The sequence below is a fragment of the Pinus tabuliformis genome, chromosome 3_2, assembly GCF_031772625.1.
Source record: "Pinus tabuliformis cultivar Carrire ecotype Pingquan chromosome 3_2, CPIR1, whole genome shotgun sequence".
NCBI classification, from domain to species: domain Eukaryota; kingdom Viridiplantae; phylum Streptophyta; class Pinopsida; order Pinales; family Pinaceae; genus Pinus; species Pinus tabuliformis.
Genome location: NC_142302.1, coordinates 613,864,563 through 613,886,857, shown reverse-complemented (window position 1 = coordinate 613,886,857; position 22,295 = coordinate 613,864,563).

Here is a 22,295-nt window from a genome sequence, read left to right as displayed (position 1 = left end):
TAATTCCCCAACATTTTCCAATGCAACTCAAGTTAAAAACTCTAGGATGAGGAGGCATAAGGACATGGTGGTGAGCACAGATGGTATACTAGTAGACCATGGAGCAAGCTTCATAGGAATTGCACTAGCGAAACATCACCCTGGTGCTTTTAGTAGAGGCCCCACGGGGCACGTCACCTGAGTTTTTCTATCCCGAGAGTTTTCAAGGGTGCACCATAAAAAATAATTAGGGAGACAGGGTCAAGGTCAGAAATTTAACTGCAAATGATAGTTCCATCAAGTGATGAAAGGCATACCTAAGAGCTAGTTTTGCAACTTTTCATGAGTTAAGTGATCAAGGTTTTTCAGGCTAATTGCAATGAAAAGATCACTACGGGCATAAAAATTTAGGCCATTGAGTTGTATACAAAGTACTACACACTAAGGGCTAAATATAAAGCGCTATGATTGAAAAAGATATGAATGGGTTGGCAGCATTGGCATAGAATGCACTATATTTTCTAGACTTATCAGATGTGCTATTGCTCTATAGTCATGGTTAATGAGTATGAATGGGTCAACAACCATTTCAACATTGTTCTATATTTGGCATTTTTTCTAAATAGGGCAGTTCAACAAAAGCATAATGGTAGACAATGGCTATTATCTGTAATAGAGAAATGACAAAGAAAGGACCACAATTTGATGAGTAAATTAATGGAGCCTAGCTCAAACAAAAAAAGCCACACCTGAGTGTCTGTGTATGCCATGAAGAATTAAATGGGGAAAAAATAGATGTGGAAGTAATGGAGAGTTGACCATGTCATAGTAAGTCACGTTGGAGTACATTTTATTCTTTGTGATCGATCCCTAATCATAGTGTATGTACAACAGGTCTCAAACTATAGGAAAGGAGATCCATGTTGATTATATAGTTTGAATTTAATGGTGCTAATCCTTGAGTGTGCAAGTTCGATAGAGATTAAATTCTCAACATGGAAAAACACCTAAGACCATCCTTTGATTTAATATGATTGTGTTAGCTGAGTAATTGGATGTAATAAAAAAATGGAAAGCCTTATAGGAGTACACTCCTAGGCTGAATGTGAATTACAATGGAATGGCCCACATTGTTGATTGCATTATATAGGACAAAAAAACTCTTGAAAGCATGAGTGCAAGATGGTTGGCTTGTAGCATTGTAGTTAGAGTAGTGGAGAACTCTATGAGAGAGTGTATTTTTGACAAAAGTCAAGAGTTCTTGAGCAGAGTGAAGGTTAAGAGCTAAGTGCTACTAAGTATGTATTTGGTGTATAGGGATGAGAATAGTGGGTTTTTATGTATGCTACAAATGAGAAGAGACGACCAAGTTGTTAAGCTTATTACTGAGAGAATAGAGGGCATATATTTTGTGATTAGAGAGAGTTAAGATCTTGCAGTGTAAGTGCAAAAATAGAGTGCCAATAAGTGGTGAACGTAGAAGTGGAATTAGGCCATGTTGGTGCAAAAAGTAGAGAGTATTAATTTCCCTATTGAGTGTCAGTTGGAGCTTACAAAATAGGGATTTGGTGCTTCCATATTAGTGGATGTTTAATGGATAACTTGGGGATTGGTTTGTACTGCAAGTTAGTGCTTCCAACAGAATCCATGAGGTTGGTGTTTCATGGTAAAGTTATTAGGTGTCTATACAAGAAGGGAGTTGATGCTTCCTACCAATGGGTGCTAGCAAATAATCTAATGGATTTGGTGATTCTTGTGAGTGGGTGCGAACAAAGAGAGATGATGTAATAGAGTAGGAGCTCAAATTACATCATAATAATAAATAGATTGGTGGTTTTTCACTTTTCATTTTTCACATTAAATCCTTTGTGTTTATATGCGTATGTTGTTGATGACATTGGTGTGTATGTTCATGTTTTGAGATGATTTTATATTTACATGTTCATGGTTCTTCACATAATTGGTTACCAAATAAATAAAAACATAAATTCACATTAAAAATAAACTAACCTTAATACTAACTCACCCCTCCTCTTAGTATTAAGTATTGTTTCTAACAATAATTATTATAATATTATTGTAAAGTTAAACCATAATAATTATAATATTGTCGTAGAGTTCATAATTTTATTGTGAAATAAATAGTAATTATTATAATGTTATAGAATTGATAAAAAAAAATATTGCTAAATTAAGTGGAATAAAGAATAATGACATATTTTATAATTCATTTTAAGGTTAGCTATTATCTTATTGGATCAATTTTTTTATTATTAAATTTATTAATATAGAATATAAAATTAAAAAAAAAAAAAAACAAACAGTAAAACTTTTTTAAATAGTTAAATTTATTTTTCGCTACTATCACACCCTACTTGGGACTTATTTTCCCATCCCAATGTTTTTATAATTATTTTTATATTTATTATTTTATTTTAAATAATAATTTTCTATCTACTTTTAAATATGAAATTTGCAAAATTCAAATTTTCTATATGTTTTATAAGCCTATAAATAAAAATAAATATACATGGTTTAATAAATTAAAATGGATAAATAGATTTTAGCTCCACTTTTGTAAAAACTAATTCAAATATTTGGATGTTATTTATCTCTCGCTTCATGAAATCTTAGTGTAATTTTCTTGCACGTTATTGATGGGAGTTCAGTAAAATTTTAATAAAGTTATTTTTATAATTTTTTTTATGTTTTCCTTATATTTTGTAAAAACAATTATCAAATAATTAACATTATTAGGATGGAAGTTGGTATGAAGTATGTTTCCATTGATATCAACTAGGTTAGTATTAATTTCAACTAGATTAGGATTGCAGATGCATAGTGTAATTGGCATTGATGAAGAGTGTTTCTTATTTAATTGAAGTTGGAGCCTTCACTACAACCAATGAGGGTTATAGCTTTAACAACATCTTTACCTTAGGATATTAGTTCGGATGCTCCTAGATATGGTGAAATTGGATAGTGCTCAGAAAAAGTTTTCCAATGGTATGTTAACGTCTGAAAAAGACCTTTGGGAATGAAAGATATGGATTGTCAAAATTAGAAAGCCAAAAATCAAATTTGGGGACTTGGCCATGGGTCGTGCAGTATAATGAACATATATGTGGTGCAAAAGTGGACCAACCAGAAGCTTAGGAGAGATGGCATGGAGGTCCCGCCTTGGGGCACATAAGCCTCGTGATTTAACCTCAACAATTTTCAAAGAAGCATAAGTTTTTATTTTCAGGGACAGGTCTAGTATGATGATATGACACATGGCTTTATGTTACACATCACCCTCACAATTTTTCCCATTGGAAGAAAGAGATGTTGAGGAGCATAGGTGATAACCACAATGAAAGATGACATTTTCAGTTCAAGGCTCCAGGATGATGTCAACATCTAAAATTTATGAGACATGTTGCACCAATTAGATGATGACATGTGGCATGCTGATTTGGTGTTTTTGAGTGACCAAATGGGCTGAAAATGGATGACATGTGGCATGCTGATTTGATTTTTTTGGATGGCCAACAATGCATGACATGTGGCACCAATCAGAGATCGACATGTGGTAGATACCATAATTTGTAGATAGGTCAACATTGTGGGAGATACACGTAACCTCAATAACTGTCCTATTGGTTAGTGGTTGTAGTGCTAGGTATCACATGACACATCACCTGAACAATGATTCCCCAACATTTTCCAATGCAACTCAAGTTAAAACGTCTAGGGTGAGGAGGCACTAAGAGATGGTGGTGAGCAGAGATGGTATACAAGTGGACCATGGAGCAAGCTTAATAGGAATTGCACTGGTGAAACATCACCCAAGTGATTTTAGTAGAGTCCCCATGGGGCACATCACCCAGGTTGTTCTATACTGGGAGTTTTCAAGGGCGCATCATAAGAAATCATAGTGGAGAGGTCATAAATTTAACTGCAAATGATAGTTCCATCAAGTGATGAAAGGCATGCCCAAGAGCTAGTTTTGCATCTTTTCATGAGTTAAGTGATCAAGGTCCTTTAGGCTAATTACAATGAAAAGAACACTATGGCATAATAATTTAGGCCATCGAGTTGTATACAAAGTACTACGCACTAATGGCTAAATATAAAGCGCTATGATTAAAAAATATATGAACAGGTTGACAACATTGTCATAGAAAGCACAATATTTTCTAGCTCTGTTAGATGTGCTATTGCTCTATATTCATGGTTAATGAGTATGAATGGGTCGACAACCATCTCAACATTATTCTATATTTGGCATTTTTCCCAATAGGTAAGTTCAACAAAGGCATAATTGTAGACAATGGCTATTATCTGTAACAGAAAAATGACATAGAAAGGACCACAATTTGAAGAGTAAATGAATGGAGCCTAGCTCAAACAAAAAAAAAGTCACACCTGAGTGTCCCTATATGCCATGAAGAATTAAATGGGAAAAAATAGATGTGGAAGTAATGGAGAGTTCACCATGTCACAGTAAGTCATGTTGCAGTACATTTTCTTCTCTGTGATCGATCAAACTATAGGAAAGGAGATTTATGTTGATTATATAGTTTGAATTTAACGGTGCTAATCCTTGAGTGTGCAACTTTGATGGAGATTAAATTCTCAACATGGAAAAACACCAAAGACCATCCTTCGATTTAATATGGTTGTGTTAGTTGAGTAATTTGATGTAATAAAAAAATGGAAATTCTTACAAGAGTACACTCCTAGGAAGAATGTGAATGACAGTGAAATGGCCTACATTGTTGATTCCATTATACATGAGAATAACACTCAGGAAAGCATGAGTGCAATATGGTTGGATTGCAGCATTGTAGTTAGAGTAGTAGAGAACTCCATGAGAGAGTGTATTGTTGACAAAAGTCATGATTTGTTGAGAAGAGTGAAGGCCAAGAGGTAGGTGCTACTAAGTATGTATTTGGCATAGAGGGGTGAGAATAGTGGGTTTTTATGTATGCTACAAATGAGAAGAGACAAGTGAGTTGTTAAGATTATTACTAAGAGAATAGAGGGCATATATTTTTTTATTATAGAGCATAAAGATGTTGCAATGTAAGTGCAAAAATATAGTTCCAAGAAGTGGTGAATGCAAAAATGAAATTAGGCGAAGTTGGTGCTAAAAATAGAGAGTATTAATTTCCCTATTGAGTGTGGGTTGGAGCTTACAAAATAGGGATTTGTTTCTTCCATCTTAGTGGATGCTTAAGGGATATCTTGGGGGTTGGTTCCTACTACAAGTTAGTTATTGCAACAAATCCATGAAGTTGGTGTTTCATGTTAAACTTATTAGGTGTCTACGAAGGAAGGGAGTTGGTGCTTCCTACTAGTGAATGCTAGCGAATAATTGAAGGGCCTCAAAATTAGACATAAATTAAGGCCCATCTAACCTTTCTTAGGCACATGAAGGCTATATTAAACCTCTCCTTCTACACTTAATAATTCTTTTTTAGCTTTAATATGTTCACTAGAAAAATTTATGGATAATTGGATATTTGTGCCTAATATTATTTATTTTTGTAGAATATTGTGAGAATATTGGGTAGATTATGAAGATTTTGAGGAGCAGATAATTTAGGGACTTGCTCCTTACTAAAGGAGGATCAATATTGGATAATAAATGAACAATATATTATGAAATTATTGCACAGGTTCTTGAGCTACAATGATTGAGAAAAATGAGGAATGTGTTCCCTGTCATTTAATGTAGACTCATAGTGTTGGGAACCAGATCCACTATTTGAGGGATTTTAGAGGGGAAAGCTTTCTACCTTCATGGGGAGTTCTTCCTAATCATTTTTTATAAGTACGAAGTTGAATTTTACTCTAGGGGTTGATTTTTATTAGTCTTCTGGTGGAGAGAACTCCTATTTTTGTAGCTCCACTTTCATTTCTTGCAGGGATGTAATTGTATTGATGGAAATAATGAAGATTTGTGCCATGTTTAGCTTCTAAACCTTGGCATCCATCATAGGACCCTGATTTTCCTTGGGATTGGCCATCCCAAGAGCCTAAGAGCCCTTTTGTATCATCTACTTTTCTTCTTTTCACTTCTTCTTTACATGCATTTTTGGTTCTTGCTTTCTTTCTTATTTCTTCATTTAGTATTCATAATTTCATGTTGTAGGATTTGGTTAAATGGTTGAAGTAAGATATTTCGCATTATTACAAGCATCATTTCATCCTTGGAACAACTTTGGAAGGTCATAGTAATCATTTAGCTACTTGGATTAATTTTCTTATTCACAAATCTAAATTTCTAGAAGTCCCTTATGGTAAATAGTACTAAATTTCTGCTATTTTTTATAACATGCTAGAAAGATTCAATCGAATTGATTCCACTTGCATTAGATCACAAAAAATTCCAGTTAATAATAAAATTTACCCCACTTCATTTTAATTTTATTAGGCTAGGCATTTGATAGATTAACTAGCTCACTAGTTCTCGAATTTCTAGATTTTAGAGTAGTAATTTTCTGCTCTTTTATAGCATGGGCTAACAACGGTATTTTTGAGTGATTATGCTTGGAATGGAGACCTAAGACATACTAGTCAATAAAAAAAATTATCCCATCCAATTTGGATTTTATTTTCTTGGCCATTCGATGAATTATATCTTCCTATAGCAAACATGTTTCTTGTAGCACATTCTTGTAGCACCCTTCCATCATATATATACTTGCCTAGATTTGCTCAAAAAGATTGGCTTTTGTCCCTTAGTGTTGAATCATGACCCCTAGGCTCCAAACCAATGGTTGAGGAAGAAGAACAACCACTTAGGAGTTGCCTTTTCACCCATGCAAAACATCTCAACAATTTGGTTTAATGGAAAAATTTATGAATTTGATAATACAATAACGATTTTCTTGATCGCCACAACCAATGAAATCTATAAATGGATCTAAAGTATTTGAAATGTAATGATTGATATTTAGTTCACTATATTCACTATATGAATTAAGAATAGTTTTCCCTTCCTTGTATTTTCTTTCTTGCAATAGGTTAACGTTTCCATTTCGAGCATTTTCATTTCTACAACTAGTTAGGATTTGATTTCATTACTTGCACTCCATTACATCATGACAATAAAGGAAGGACACATTATATGCTGCACATATAGTGCAAATATCTCTTAAGTTTGTACGAACCCTGGGTTGATAATTAAAGTTGGTATCCTTGGGGGTTACAACATTATTGTTGCAATACTCAGGCTCATCAATTTTTGGCGTCGTTTTCATGGAGGTGTCAAATTAAGCATTGTTTTCATCCCAAGTTGATTCATTTCCTATTACTTTCTACAAAAGCAAAAAGAAATCATTATGAATATTTCATTTCAAGAACAAAAAATTCTATTTCATTAGCATTCCTATTCAAAAACAAAATCTCCAACACAACCCCCCAATTTGATCACATGGTACAGTAAGAGCCACATCACAATTCATTTTTGTAGGTAGAAATAGAATAGGTGACAAAGAAGGTAGAAGAAATGGATGGAGATGATGACAATGAAGAAGATCCTCTTGTATTTCCCATTCAATATACTGATATTAGTGTGCACATGAAGAACATCCCTCCATGTTTACTTCCAAACTTTCATGGTCTAAGGTGAGAGGATCTGGAAGCCTTTCTATTTGAATTTGAAATTGTTTGTAGATATTATGGTTACTTAGTAAACACTCAAAACTTGAGATTATTTCCAACAACATTGAACGATAGAGCTCTTAAATGGTTCATGAGTTTAGGGGCTAATTCAATAAGACCATGGAATGATATGCAAAAGATATTTCTAGAAAAATATAAAGATCATGATCTTAAAGAAGAAATATTTGGAATAAATCAAAAAGACGATGAGATCCTTGAGGATCTGATAGAGAGGTTCATGTATAATGTTAAGAGGGAAAAGCTATATAATTTAGGATTTGACACACTAAAAACCCTCTTACCTAGAAAAATTAGGGATGAATGGATTCATCTCCTTGATCTCATGAGTAGAGGTGATGTATACCACTTATCATTTGAATAAATATGTGAAACATGTAAACACATAACAAGAGGAATGGCAAGAGTAAGTCAATCTGCATCTAGATCAGTAAGTCAAGCTAAACTTAGAAATTTGCTTGATAACTTTGAAACAAAAATTCTTAGCAATCTAAGTGAACAAGTAAAAATGTTAATAATACAAAATGAGAAAAAAGAAGATTTTGATATTTATGTTGTCCATGCAGAATCACATAATGTTAAATATTTCCCCTCATTACCAAGTTTGAAGGAAGTTTACCAAGAGGATAATGAATCAATTCAATTTCCAATGCATCTATGTTATGTAGCTCCAAGAGGACCATGGAAGCCAATTGAACTTGATATGCTGCAACCACCTAATTCACAATTTCAAGCTTATGCACATCCACCTCAAATTAATTGAAACACACCCTTTCCTTGGCAACCTTAGCCATCTCAACCCCAAAACCAATCTTGGCAAACAAAGGTCACAAGGAACTTATGGTAGTCATCCAAAATATCGTGAATATTTTCCTCAATATCCTCCATACCCAAATCCATTCAATCCCTACTATTCACCTCCACCACACCCATAACCCCAACCACATACATCTCAAAGATCCATTCCCACTCAACTACCTATACTACCATTTCCAAACCCACACAAGGAAGTAGCTCAACCCACCTACAATGTTGAGGCACAACGCTTCCAAACATCTCCTCTTGATCTCAATGGTATTCATATTAGCTCAAGAAGAGAATTGAAAAGATAGATTTTCTTGATTTCATTGAAGGACAATATTCAGAAGAAAAAAAATTCAAATGAGAAGACCAGAGAATCATGGGTTGCACTTGATGAAGAGAAGACATCAAAATAAGAGATTGAGAAAGTTCCCTCATGCTTACCATCATATCCTCCATGTGTTCAAGAGAAAAATCAGCAAGAAGAAGTAGATATGAACTTCATGGAAGAAGAATACATCTAAGATGATCTGCATCAGCAATTGGACTAGGGGCATCAAAACTATATTGAAATATGGTTCGAGACAATCAGTAATTTACATCCACACACTCTTCTTCAACAATTTCTGATTTCATCTCAATCAAAGCATTTGGTCTCTAAAATTTAGGTACATGTTCAAGCATATATTTCAAGCCTACACATCAGTTTATCTGTCATCATGATGTGCACATGTCTCCATTGGAATTATTCTTATACTTGAAAGAGATTTTCTTTTTGAAGTAGAGTAGGATAGAAAAAATTAAAGATTGGAAAATAAGAGCTTTTTTTTTTTAGGTGAAAACCTCCTTTGAGGCACCTGAGATTGGCTCATTGATTGAAAATCTCTATGAGGTGGTTAATGGGTTGGCAACAAAGAGAAAAAAAGTGAAAAATAAAATATCCTAGGTGAAAACCTCCTTTGAGTTGCCTAGGCAGACCTACTAGTGGAAAACCTCATTGAGGCAGTAGGCCTAGAAGAAAAAAAGGAAAAATATAATAGAAATTATTTGTTCCATGTATCTATCTCTCATGAATGTAGACACTCGCCAACCTCTGCAAGCAACAAAAACAAGTTAGCCACCAAAATAAAAGTTAATCAAAACGTAGTTAAAGGAATCCAAACTTGGAATTTCTCCTCCTTTGCTCAGATGCTACAGAAGGACCAGGGCTATGCTAACCCATAACCCTCATCTATTTCCACCATGCACTCATCATTCCCAATCTTTTACAACTCATTTTCCTTGTTGTCCTAAAATGGTACATGAGGTAAAAATACACAAAGCAAAAAATTATTTTTGGCATATCTTGAAAATCATGCATCCATTTGCCAAGTTGTTTCAGGGGGATATGCATATCGATGATAGTAACATTCCTAAGAAATTTTATCAAATTCCGGTGCACACATTTTGAGAAATTGAACTCCATCACCTACAACCATTTTTAATTTTTCTCAATATTTATGCATCCATTTGTAAAGTTGTTTCATGGGGAGATGCTTATGGATGATGGTAACATTCCCAAGCAATTTCAGCAAATTATAGTGCACATTTTTTGAGAAATCGACCCCCGTCACCTACAACCATTTTTATTTTTCTCGAGATTCGTGCATCCATTGGCCAAGATGTTTTTATGGGGAGGTGCATAAGGGTGATGGAAACATGCTCAAAAAATTCAGGTCAATCTAGTATACCATTTGGGATATATGGGAAAAACGAGTATGCTACAGGTTTGTTATAGAATGCCGCTACAGGATTCCCTGTACTTCTACTTGATATTCTGAACTACTATAGGAAGTTGGTTGAGAGGTTTTGGAGGAAAAGCATGGTGAGATGAAGTGTTGGAAGGGTGCACAACAATTGTGAAAAGTGTGGGTAAGGTGAACATCACCCATGGCTAAGCCGAACACTCCAAGAAGGTCAGATTTGACTAAGACAAGTTGCTCATGGTAACTGGAAGACAAAGGTTTAGAATGTGGGCTAGAATCCATCAACTCCAATAACAGTAGATTGAACACCAGAAAGAGGCCTACACATAAAAAATATTACATCAATCAGAAAAATCCTCATGCTATGAATACTTATGCATCGGCAAACAAATGAAGTCAACACCTATAAAATCATCATGTTATGAAGCTCAACAAAAACATTTTACCTAAGGATATGAAGAAGGAACAACAACAAAAAAAAAGAAGCTAGGAGACCTCCAGATTCAAGGTTATCAGCAATAGGACCTCCAGGGGATTATCACATGTAGCTTCAAGATGATTAGTAGCAGCTTCAGGACCACCAAAGGAAAATTCAATATCATTAGCAGTGGCTTCAAAATCATTAGCAACAGCTTTAGGACCACCAAAGGAAACTTCAAGATCATTAGCAGTAGCTTCAGGACCATCGAAGGAAACTTCAACATTCATATCAACAGCCTCAATATCACCTGAAAAAACACATCAATGGTAAGGCTCGGGTATGAAATCCTTTAAAAATTTATTAATAACTTATTTTAGCTTGAAAAACATTGCAAGTGTATGAAGGAAAAGGTTTCTATATCCAATATTTGTAGTAGAGAAACCTTGGCCTTATCTAGCAACTAACTTCACTTTTCCACCAAGACACCCGCACATGGGGGAGAGGGCAAGACAAAATTGAAAAGGAATTGAGAAAGTGGGATATAGTAATTTAGTTGTGATGGAAGATAAGGTGTGTGAATGGGTAGGTGAGGGAAAACCCAATTAAGTCAAAGCACTTTGAGTTTATTTTCCACGTAATAATGAGTGCAACAACCACTATTTGATCCTATAATTGACCCACAGTAATGAGTGTAATAATGGCTATTTGATCCCGTAAAATAATACTAAGGGATTACCCTAAGGTGTTGGATAAGGCCAAAGCTATATAAGGAGATGGAGATCAAAGTGTTTTGTGTGCAAGTGATGGATTGTTTATGGCTGATTTGATCTGAAACAGGTGTGCACTAAGGAACATGGAGATAGATCAGATCTGATATATCTAAAATGAATACATATTGCTTAATTTTTTTATGGTTTGACAAATATATGATGATAACTAATTATGTGTGATTGTAATAGTGTATATGCTGAGAATTTGCGTTTGAAAGATGTTGTGTTATGTAGTGAAAGTATAGTTCAGTGATTTCATACTTTTACACTACTTTTACTCAGGTTAGTTGTCTACATACATGGATCTACTTCTGGGTAGGCACACATATATTTGACTAAGTGTTTTTAATTTGTGCAAATATTTATGCGTGTATTGTGAATTGAAAGCATGTACATGCGCTAATACACTTTATGAAAGCCATGTACATATGCTAGGGTATTGCAGTATGTCTTGTTGATGATTTTTGATCAATTTTGTTCTATATGTTGTTGTTTATTAATGATCTCTCTATCATGATAACCTATGTTGATTGGGTTGAATAAGACTTGGTATATGGATTAGTGATGGTGTTGCATTATGATTTGGTTTTCAATAATTTAGTACTGATGTATCTGTTGTGATTCAATATTCAGTGACTGACCCAATGATTCAGTTTGTCAGAGCTCTTAGTAGTCAATGATTTGATATATATATCCAAGTCTTCTATAGAGGAAGCATGTATATATGAAGGTGTTATTTATAGAAGTAGTGTATACATTATCATGTTTGTTTGATGAGGGTTTTCATTGACAATGATTAGTTTTCTATGATGAGCATAGTATGGCTTGGTATATTTATGAATGGTTGTGCATTGGTATGATATGATGATACGGTTGTAATAGTTAGTTGAGATTGAGTGATTAGTTTGATGATGTTTTATTTGGTTAAATGATTGGATGAGTTGGTTCAGTATTTGGTTTTAGAATTGTTACTTGGTTTGGGCTTAATGATGGAAGTGGGTCAAGTATGAAAATATGATGAAAGGTGGCCTACAGGTTTGATGTTTTGACTTAGGTATAGTATGAAACATTACGAAATTCGGTCCACAAAATTTACTAAGTGTTTGAGCCTTCACTGAGGAAGTTGAATCTTCCTTCTAGTAGTAGCGGGTGAATTTGTGCAAGGGGTAGGTTCTCCCTTCCCATAGGAGCCGATAAGTAGGATCATGGGGTTGGATATCCCTTCTATTAGATGTTGGAAAATGAGAGAAGGTTGTAGCCTTCTTTGGGTGTGTCTTTGCGTACTGGTGCGAGTGTAAAATAGTGCCATATTGTAAGAATTTTTTGTTTATAATAAAAGAAGACAAAGATGACAACAATGGTAGTTTTCTCCCACATTGGGTTTCAACCTAAAATCCTAGTCTTCACGTTTGTTGATATGTCTCTTGTGTGTGCTGAGATGTATCTTCTTGTTACTACTATTTAAATAATGAATAATGAAATAATGATGCATTGGTTAAAGATGAGCGAGTGATGAAATACATGAAAAATTAGTTAATTGGATGTACATTGTTTGCCTTCACTAAAGTCACATACATATGCTCATTGCATGAATGATAGTAACATATGGAAATCATAGTATGAAATGAAAAATTTTAAGTGTATTTAAAAATAATGATTTACCCCCACACCCCGCCGCCCATATTTTTCCCAATAATTGATATTAGAGCCAGGTGACTTGAGTTGAAGCTTGACCACTTGAAGTGGATTAGGAATGATGGGAAAAAAACAAAAGAAGAAGGTAGCTCAAAGGAAGAAGTCAATTAAGGAGAAAAATGATAGTGGTTCATATGATGATATAGAAATATCTGCATTTATGGGTCAAGAAAAATATGCAGCAGAAGAAAAAGGCAAGTCAAAAACCATGTATAATAAAGGTAGGTTTATTCGAAGTGATGATAACTATCAAGAATGGAAAGAAAAGATGAAGTATCAAATAATAAATCTTGGATTTGATGTTTGGAATTTCGTATGTAATGGTTGCACTAATAGTCCTCCATCAAGTGAAGAGTTACAAAAGAATAATGCGTCAATAAATGAAATCATTGGTAACATAGCTGATTCAACATTAGGAGAAGTTATGAAATAGGAAACTACAAAGGAAGTATGGGATAATCTGCAGGTCATTCACGAGGGAAAATCAAAGGAAGATTGTTCATCATGAGGGCCATCATGTAATATTATTTCTAAATATGTGTGAAAGGATGAGTATGATGATAAAAAACCTTTTTTTATGTCAGATGGAATTATTGATTCAAAAGAATATGGGTTAGAGGAAGTTCTTAATCTTAGAAGAAAACTTGATTTTTCTTTGAAAAGGATTATCAATCATAAGGATAAGTTGTAGGGATATGATACCAGGGATCATGCTACAGTAGAATCTAAACAATATTGTGAAGGACTTGAAGTTGGAATCGTCTCTCTAAGAGAATATCTTGAAAAATAAAACAAGAAACATGAAGATTTACTTCATGTATTTGAATAAAAAGAGAATGTGATGAAGGAAAAGATGATAAAATTAAAGGAGAAATTAGAGGAAGAAAGAAAGGTTGAAGAAGGAATGGGAAAGCAATATCTGGAAAATGAATAACAATGTAAAAAACTAAAAATTGAGGTAAACATTATAAAAGGTAAATTAGAAGTTAAGGATAAACATATGAAATTTCAAGATAGTACTAATATTTTGGATAACATTCTTAGTAGTCAAAGTTCTCCTTCCATCAAATCTGGTCTTAGTTATCATGAAACTATAAAAGGAGAATCTAGTTCACAGGCTTGTGCAAGGATCTTATAGGATAACAATACGAAATCTAAAATTCTTCTTAAAGAGATAAGAAGTCAACTAACTCAACATCGAAGAAAGATGAATTTTCAAAAAAAAATCATTTTCCCAACAATAGAAACATTAATCAACTCTCTGCTCTTGTTAATAATGTCTAATTCTTTATATGTCATAATTATGGACATGTTGCAGCCAATTTCAAAAGCATATTGTTTTGATCTCAGGCAAAGAACCACTTCACAGAAAGGTCATCAACTTCTAGGTACTCAGGTTTCTTTAAGGGATATTGATTTTCTTGCAACATATTTGGTCGCAAATCTATTGATTGAAATAAGAGGAATATGAAACAAGAATATTATAATTCCTCTACTCCCTTTTTGGGTCATATAATATGTTATACTTGTAACAAGTTTGGGCATGTAGAAAAAAAATACATGAACAAGTCAATGGATCTCCATAGACTACATAACAAGCAATAATATACAAATACTTCTTCCAAAAGTCCTCAGAAAGATGGATCCACCATCATTTCCCATAATAAGAAAAAAGAAGAAGAACAAATAAGTTGTGGTGTTGCTCTTTTCTCATTTGAATATGAAGAATAATGGTACATAGATAGCGGATACTCTCAACACGTGATTGGAGATAAGGACAAGTTTGAGTTTCTCAAGAAAAATAAAGATGGTAAGGTGATTCTTGGAAATAATGCTTTAGCAAAAGTTATGGGAAAAGGAAGAATCAAACTTGAGAAGTATGAAAAATAAGTTGATGCATTATTATTTCAAGGGCTAAAGAAGAATATTCTAATTGTACTTCAAATGGATGACAAAGGATGTATAATTGTATTTACATCAACTAAATACAAAGTTATATATGAAGGAAATGGAAAGGTTATAGCAAGAAAATACAAAAATATAAACCAATTATATGTGTTAGCAAAGGAGAATTCAAGAAAGAGGTATAGTTCCTCTTCCTCTTCAAATTCAGAATAAAAGAAGATAGTTCCCACTGTAATCTATTTTTAAGGCATACTTCTAATAGTGACTGCAAAAGTGATGTGAGGTACATGACCTCATAAAGAGAAGGTGATGATTATCAAGTCACAAGGATAAATAGTATATGATCTCAAGAGGAGCTATGCATATAGTTCTCTAGTTTGGTTTGATATTCATTTGGTGAAGCTTATACTACTATTATTGCACTGATGAAGTAGAATTGAACATGAACATGTATGGTATGTTAGGGGGGAGTTTTTGTCATAAAATGTTTAGCATTTTATTTTATGTACATGGATATTATGAAGGACAACCATGTATATACGTGAGTTTTGACCTAGACAATTATCTATGTTTCTCTGAGATAAAGAAACAATGGGACAAACTCAGGGGGATTTTATGATATGCTTCAATCGGTTATTATTTAGCTTTCTAGTTCTGACATTGATTGGTTACAGTTTGTTGATAATATGTTACCTATAAATGATGATGATTCATGATTTTCTACACTGCGTCATTGATGCTTTGGTCCCTTTGATGGATTTGTTGATTGATGAGTTGGATATGATCATATTTGATAGTAAATAATTGGCACAAGTTCCACGAGAGCATCTGCTATAGTGCATTGTTGGAATTATGATTTCTTGAGAATTCCTTGTTGCATGATGATGTTCATGATAAGTATATATCATTGGTGATGTATAGTTGTTGTTTTTGAAGACACATATGTTGTCATTATTTTGTCATTAGTAATGGCGAGGTCTTGGGTGATGCCTATATATTTCTCAAGTTGCACTTAGTGAAGTTGATCCTACGTGATACACTTTATGAAGAGGACATGCATGCTATGGTCATTATTGACATTGGTTGATGATCAGTTTATGATTCACTCACCATGTATTCACATTTATATGTTGTTGTCATTATGTATTTAATGATCCATAGGTATCATATGGTGAAGTTATGGATGATGCCTATATGTTGCTTGAGCTACATGTGAAAATTTGTTATGATGTTGTTGTGGAGCTCTATGTGATATTATTGGTTGTGCTACAAGAAATTAATATTTCTTTGATATTCGTGGATTGTGGATCTTTCTAAAAATGGAAAGAGCATGTTGAAATTGATGATATGAGGTCAAGGGTATGAATTGCTTACAGATATTTACTGCATTATCTTATGCTTCTATTACAATTGCTTGGTGATGCTTGAAAACATTGCATATTTTGTCAATCATTTATGTTGTTGAAAATTGATGCTACATTCCCCTATCTTTCTTCATGATAATGATGAGGATGTCTATGTTGTTGTGATTAGATATCCATGTTGTAGGTTCCTATACAGAGAATGATGATTGTTGGTCATGGTCTTGCCACCTCACTATTGAGGTATCTAGTTTTGGTTATAAATTTCATATATGTTTCTTGATGTAAAGCTTATGTAAAGGCCGATGTTGTAAATCATTGTAATTTTCAGTCATATATGGGCTATTGGGGTCAAGTAATTCATGTATTTAATCCCTTTATGTTGGGAAATTGATGTAATGTTGGGTCAAATATGTAACCCCATTGTGTTGGGTAATTGATGTAAACATGATTCATTTGTGATAGTCATATTTGGTTGAGTCATAAAGTATTGTGCTTTTATTGTACATATTTATAGGTTCCAATAAATATTGAGGGGGAGTATGGTCAATATGGATTTTTCATATTCAACTAATAAACCCAACAATGCTCTTCTCTACACTGGAGGAGAGAAGCCTTCATTCAACATTGGTCATCCCTTTTCCATTGATGTCAAAGTAGGAGAGAATCATGGTGTTTGGACAATAATACTTGGAGAGGCCTAGTGAGAAGTCTTGGTATTTGTAAGTGTGTTTGCAAGTGATTATAGGAGGTGACCAAAAACCAAAGTGGTTTCCATCAAGTCTCAAGGGGGAGGTTGTTGGCAGTATGACTAATGTGTTGTGCTTGATGGAAACTTACATGATAAAGATGTCAACATTATGGTAATAGGATGATTATACAGGTTGGTAAAGATGTGATATGTGATATAGCCAAAAGAATGATAGTTCAGAGTCAAATGAATGATAAAGGTGAAGTTAGGGAAAGTATACGTGGGTCCTGAGAAGCAAGGTCATGTACATACGCAAGAACTCTGAGAGAAAGTTGTGTACATAATCCGCACCATGGTAATTTGAATACTAGATGACTTTACCATGGTATTGGACCATAATATTGAGTGCAACAATGAATATTTGATCCCGTCAAAGAATACAAAGGGATTGGACTAAGGCATTAGCTAAGGATAAATACATATAAGGAGAAGGAGATCAAAATGTTATGTGTGCAATTGATGGGTTTATGAATGATTTGACATAGAACATGTGTGCACAAGGGAACATGGAGATGGATTAGATCTGATATATCTTAAATGCATACATATTGCTTAATATGTTTATGGTTTTATAGATATATCATTATGGCATAATGATGTGTGATTATAACAATGTATATGCTGAGAATTTGGGTTTGACAGATATTGTATTGTGCAACGAAAGTATAATTTAGTGATTTTAAATCTATATGCTAGTTTTACTCAAGTTAGTTGTGTACATATGCTGATATACTTTTGGGTAGTTGTGTATATATTCTTTGAAGTGTTTTCAGTTTGTTCATATCTATACATGGGTGCTATGAATTCAAAGCACATACATACATTGATACACTTTATGAAAGACACATACATATGCTAGGGTTTTGCAATATGGCTTGTTAATGATATTTGATCAGTTCTATTCTATTTTTTGCTTTCTATTGACGATTTAACTATCATGACAACCTATGTTGATTGGGTTGAATAAGACTTGGTATAATGATGAGAATTTGTGCTACATTATGATCTGGTTTTTAGTAAGTTAATATTGTTGTATCTCTTGTGATTCAGTAGTCAGTGGCTGAACCAATGATTTAGTTTAACAGAGATCTGAGTAGTTAGTCATTTGAGATCTATACGTGGTTATTCTACAAAGGAAGCACGTAAATACATGAGTGTTATTAACAAAATTAGAGTATACATTCAAATTTGTATTTGATTAGGGTTCTCACTCACAAAAAATGGTTTTCTATGATGAACATAGTATGACATGGTATATTTATGAATTTTTATGCAATGGTATGATCTGATGATATGGTTGAAATAGTTGGTTGAGATTCAATGATTGATTTGATGATGTTTCACTTTGTTCAATGATTGGATGAGTTGTTTCATTATTTGGTTTCAAAATTGTTACATGGCTTGGGATTAATAATGGAAGTGGGTCCATTCTGAAAATATGATGAAAGGTGTCCTACAGGTTTGATGTTTTGAGTCAGGTGGATCCTGTATGAAGAATTATGAAACGTGGTCCACAAGAGGTACTAAAGGTTGGAGCCTTTAGTGAGGAAGCTGAATCTTCATTGTAGTAGTAGTTGGTGAATTTGTTCAGGGGGTAGGTGCTCCCTTTCAGTAGGAGCCAGTAAATGAGATCAGGTGGTTGGAGCTCCCGTCTAGTAGATGCTAGAGAACAGGGGAACGTTGTAGCCTTTTGTAGGTGAGTGCCTACGTACTGGTATGAGTCTACGCCAATACAGGATTGTAATAATTTTTTATTTATAATAAAAGTAGACAGAGACAACAACAATGGTGGTTTTCTCCCACATCGGGTTTCCACCTAAAATCCTAGTGTTCATGTGTGTTAATATGTTTCTTATGCATGTTGATGATCTATCTATTTCTTACTATTGTTTAAATAATGAATAATGAAATAATGATGCACTAGTTAAAGATGAATAAATGATGAAATTATACATGAAAAATTAGTTAATGAGATGTGCATTGCTTTCCTTTACTAAAGTCATGTATATACACTGGTTGCATGAATGACAACATCGTATGGAAATTTGAGTATGACCTAAAAATTTTAAAGTGATTTTAAAAATACTGATCCACCCAACCCCATTCTTAGTATTTTTCCCACTAGGGCGAATGAAGGTGGGGTGCCTTGGCTCACATGGGGGCGTTAGAGGTTGGGCACGCTAGGGTGCCCGTGCGATGAGTTGGTGGGTGAACCTAACTTAGAAAGGGGCACTCAAAAAAAAGAAGCAATGTTTGCCCATGAATTCTCATGAACAGAGTTCCCACAAGGGGGTCTCATAAATATGAATTTTAGAAAATTAAGTAAATTAATGTTTAGGTTTTAAGAGTTGGTTTATAACTAAATATTGATCATGCAACACGAAAATAACAAATGATAGTATTTTTCTTTCATTGATGAGCTAATTATTTGTGTTCAGTAATTTTCACATTAGAGTGAATGCCCATGATTTGGGCGTGCCCACACAAAGGCGCGACACCCGAGAGGCCATGGGGCTATCACATGCTCAGCATGCCAGGGTGCTAACCACCCATGGGGGTGTCATGTGCTGGGCATGCCAAAGTGCCCTCTTGGAAAGGGCACTTATGCGACGTGTTGGTGTGCCAACTCAAACACATAAAAGAAGTAAGGTCAACCCATGATTGTCCACGAACAGAGTTCCCACCAAGGGCTCTCTTAATGATTTTTTAGAAAATTCACTAAAGTAATGTTTGGGTGTTAAAAGTAGGTTTACAATTGATTGATTATGCAACATGGTAATAACAAATTATAATATTTTGTTGTCATTGATGAGGGCACAAAGGCATGGTGCCGAAGTGCCCATGGGGACAATGCATGCTGGGCATGCCAGGGCACTTAAAGCCCATGGGGGTGCCGCCTGTTGGGCACACTAGGGCACCCACCCAACTAAGGCACCCATGCGACAAATTGGTCAGTCAGTCCGACTTGGAAAGGGGCTCCTACTTAAAAGAAGTAAGGTCGATCCATGACTTTCCATGAACAAAGTTTCAACCAAGGGGTCTCATAATTAATTTTAAAAAATCAACTAAATTAATGTTTGGGTTTTAAAAGTTAGTTTATAATTGATTGATTATGCAACATGGTACTAACAAATTATAATTTTTGGTTGCCATTTATGAGCAAACGAAGGAGGGGCACCAAGGCGCCCATGGGGGTGTCATGTTTAGGGCATAATAGGGTGTCCGACACCCATGGGGGCATCTCATGTTGGGCATGTTAGGGTCCTATAATAATAGGTTTCATAATTTTGAATTGGCTATGGTTAGTCTTGTAATTTTGTACATGCTTTTGCTTTCTGCAAAATGTTTTCCATATTAAAAATTAAAAAATGTAAAGAGGTTATGTCCTGAAAGAATAATCAAAGGACAAAAAGAAAGAGAAAAAATAAAAAAAAGTGAAAAATATGAACCCCAAAAAGAAATAAAACAGATCATGAAAGTGTGGAAATTCAAATGCCACTACTTTTTACTTTACTTTGTAAAATAAGGTTGTGTGCAGCTTATCAGAAATGCCACAATCCATGATGGTCAAATAGCTTAATGTTGACTTATGCATGCTTTAATTCTTATGTTGATAGATAGAGAATAAGCATCTAGCCATACTGTTTAACCTTGGCAGATCAGTAGTTAGGTAGAGAATAAAAATGAGCTCATCAGTTTAATCTGAGCCATTGGAAGTTATAAGGTTAGAATTAGATAGTTTGCTTGTCAAAATAGAAGGAAATATAGGGTCTGCAAGCTTAAATGCATCCAATAAAATGAAGAAAAAATGTTAAGATAAATAAAGGGTAGGTAGAAGAAAGGTTTCAAATGCACAAGGTTGCTAAGTCAAAGAGCAAATTTATCATGCTTAATCCTATGTTTCATGTGCAGGAGGATTCATGAGAAAGAAAGGATATTCACAAGTTGGTTTAACTAACTTCCCCTCATTTCACTATGCCCAACATGCTTATTGCTAATTTCCCCATTGTCCCTTTATCACTTGTAAATCCATTTTTCCCCTCATTTTGACCCTTCCCCCTTGGTTTCACACATTTCCCTGGTAATCACCTTTCGAAACTCATCCCCCTTCCCAAAACCCCTTTTCCCTAGTGTGAAACCCATTCCCCATTGCAAATATTATCTCCCCCCTTATTAATTTCGCTATTTCCCTTAAAAACCCATAAAAACCACTTTATCCTAAGTTTTTATTCCCCTGCTTTATCTAATTAAACCCCCCATTTCATATTCCCCCACAAACCTCTTCTAAGCCAAAAACCCTTGGTGTGGTTAAAAGACCCCGCCACATAACCCATGGTCCCACTTTATTAACCCACTACATATGTTAAAAATCCCGAGCTTATCAGTTAATTAATTACAATTCTGTGTAATTAAACCCCGGGCCCCACAAATCCCTTTCCTAGTTTCCTCCATGCATATTCACCATGCAATAGTCATTCGATCTCCTGCCCCCAGACCCAACGGTGTGCATCCATATCGCACGGGTTCATTATCTAGCCAATAAAAACATGAGAGCATGTGAGATTTGCGGTTTTGCTTGGGCACTGTTCTGCTACATGGCGACACCAAGTGAGATTGCATGCTCACGAAAAATACCGCTCACCCTCCAAAAGCAGTCTGATGGCCCAAAAAACCACCTCTTCACCAAATCCGAAAAACTGCCCTCTCTTCATTCATAATTTCCATGCCAAAATGTAACCATTTCCCGTTAAAAGGCAGAAAAATCCCCAAATTGCTCTTTTCTTGCGTTTTTCACTGTAAACTGCTGCTAACCTATTTGTGACACCCTGAACCTAAAGCGATCAAATTGACCAACGTTTGTCACTTGAAGAAGCTCGAGACACCTAATTGAAGCAACCAATTCATAGTTGAAGCCACCGTACACTTTGCATTCACCATTGAGCCCAGTGTGCGCATCAAACCATCGATTTCTAGGTATTCTTGGGAAAACTAGAACAACCCTTCAATTTGAAAACATAGAGTCTAATTGGAAGCTTAATTAATCGAATTAATTAAAGAAAAATCCCTGAATTGAAAAGAAACCTATTTATACCCCACAACCCTTCTTTTGTAGACTGTAACTACTCTCCCACTCTACCATAGTTGATAAACTCACTCCTAAATTCCCTCAAAGCCTAATTCCTATCTCTACAC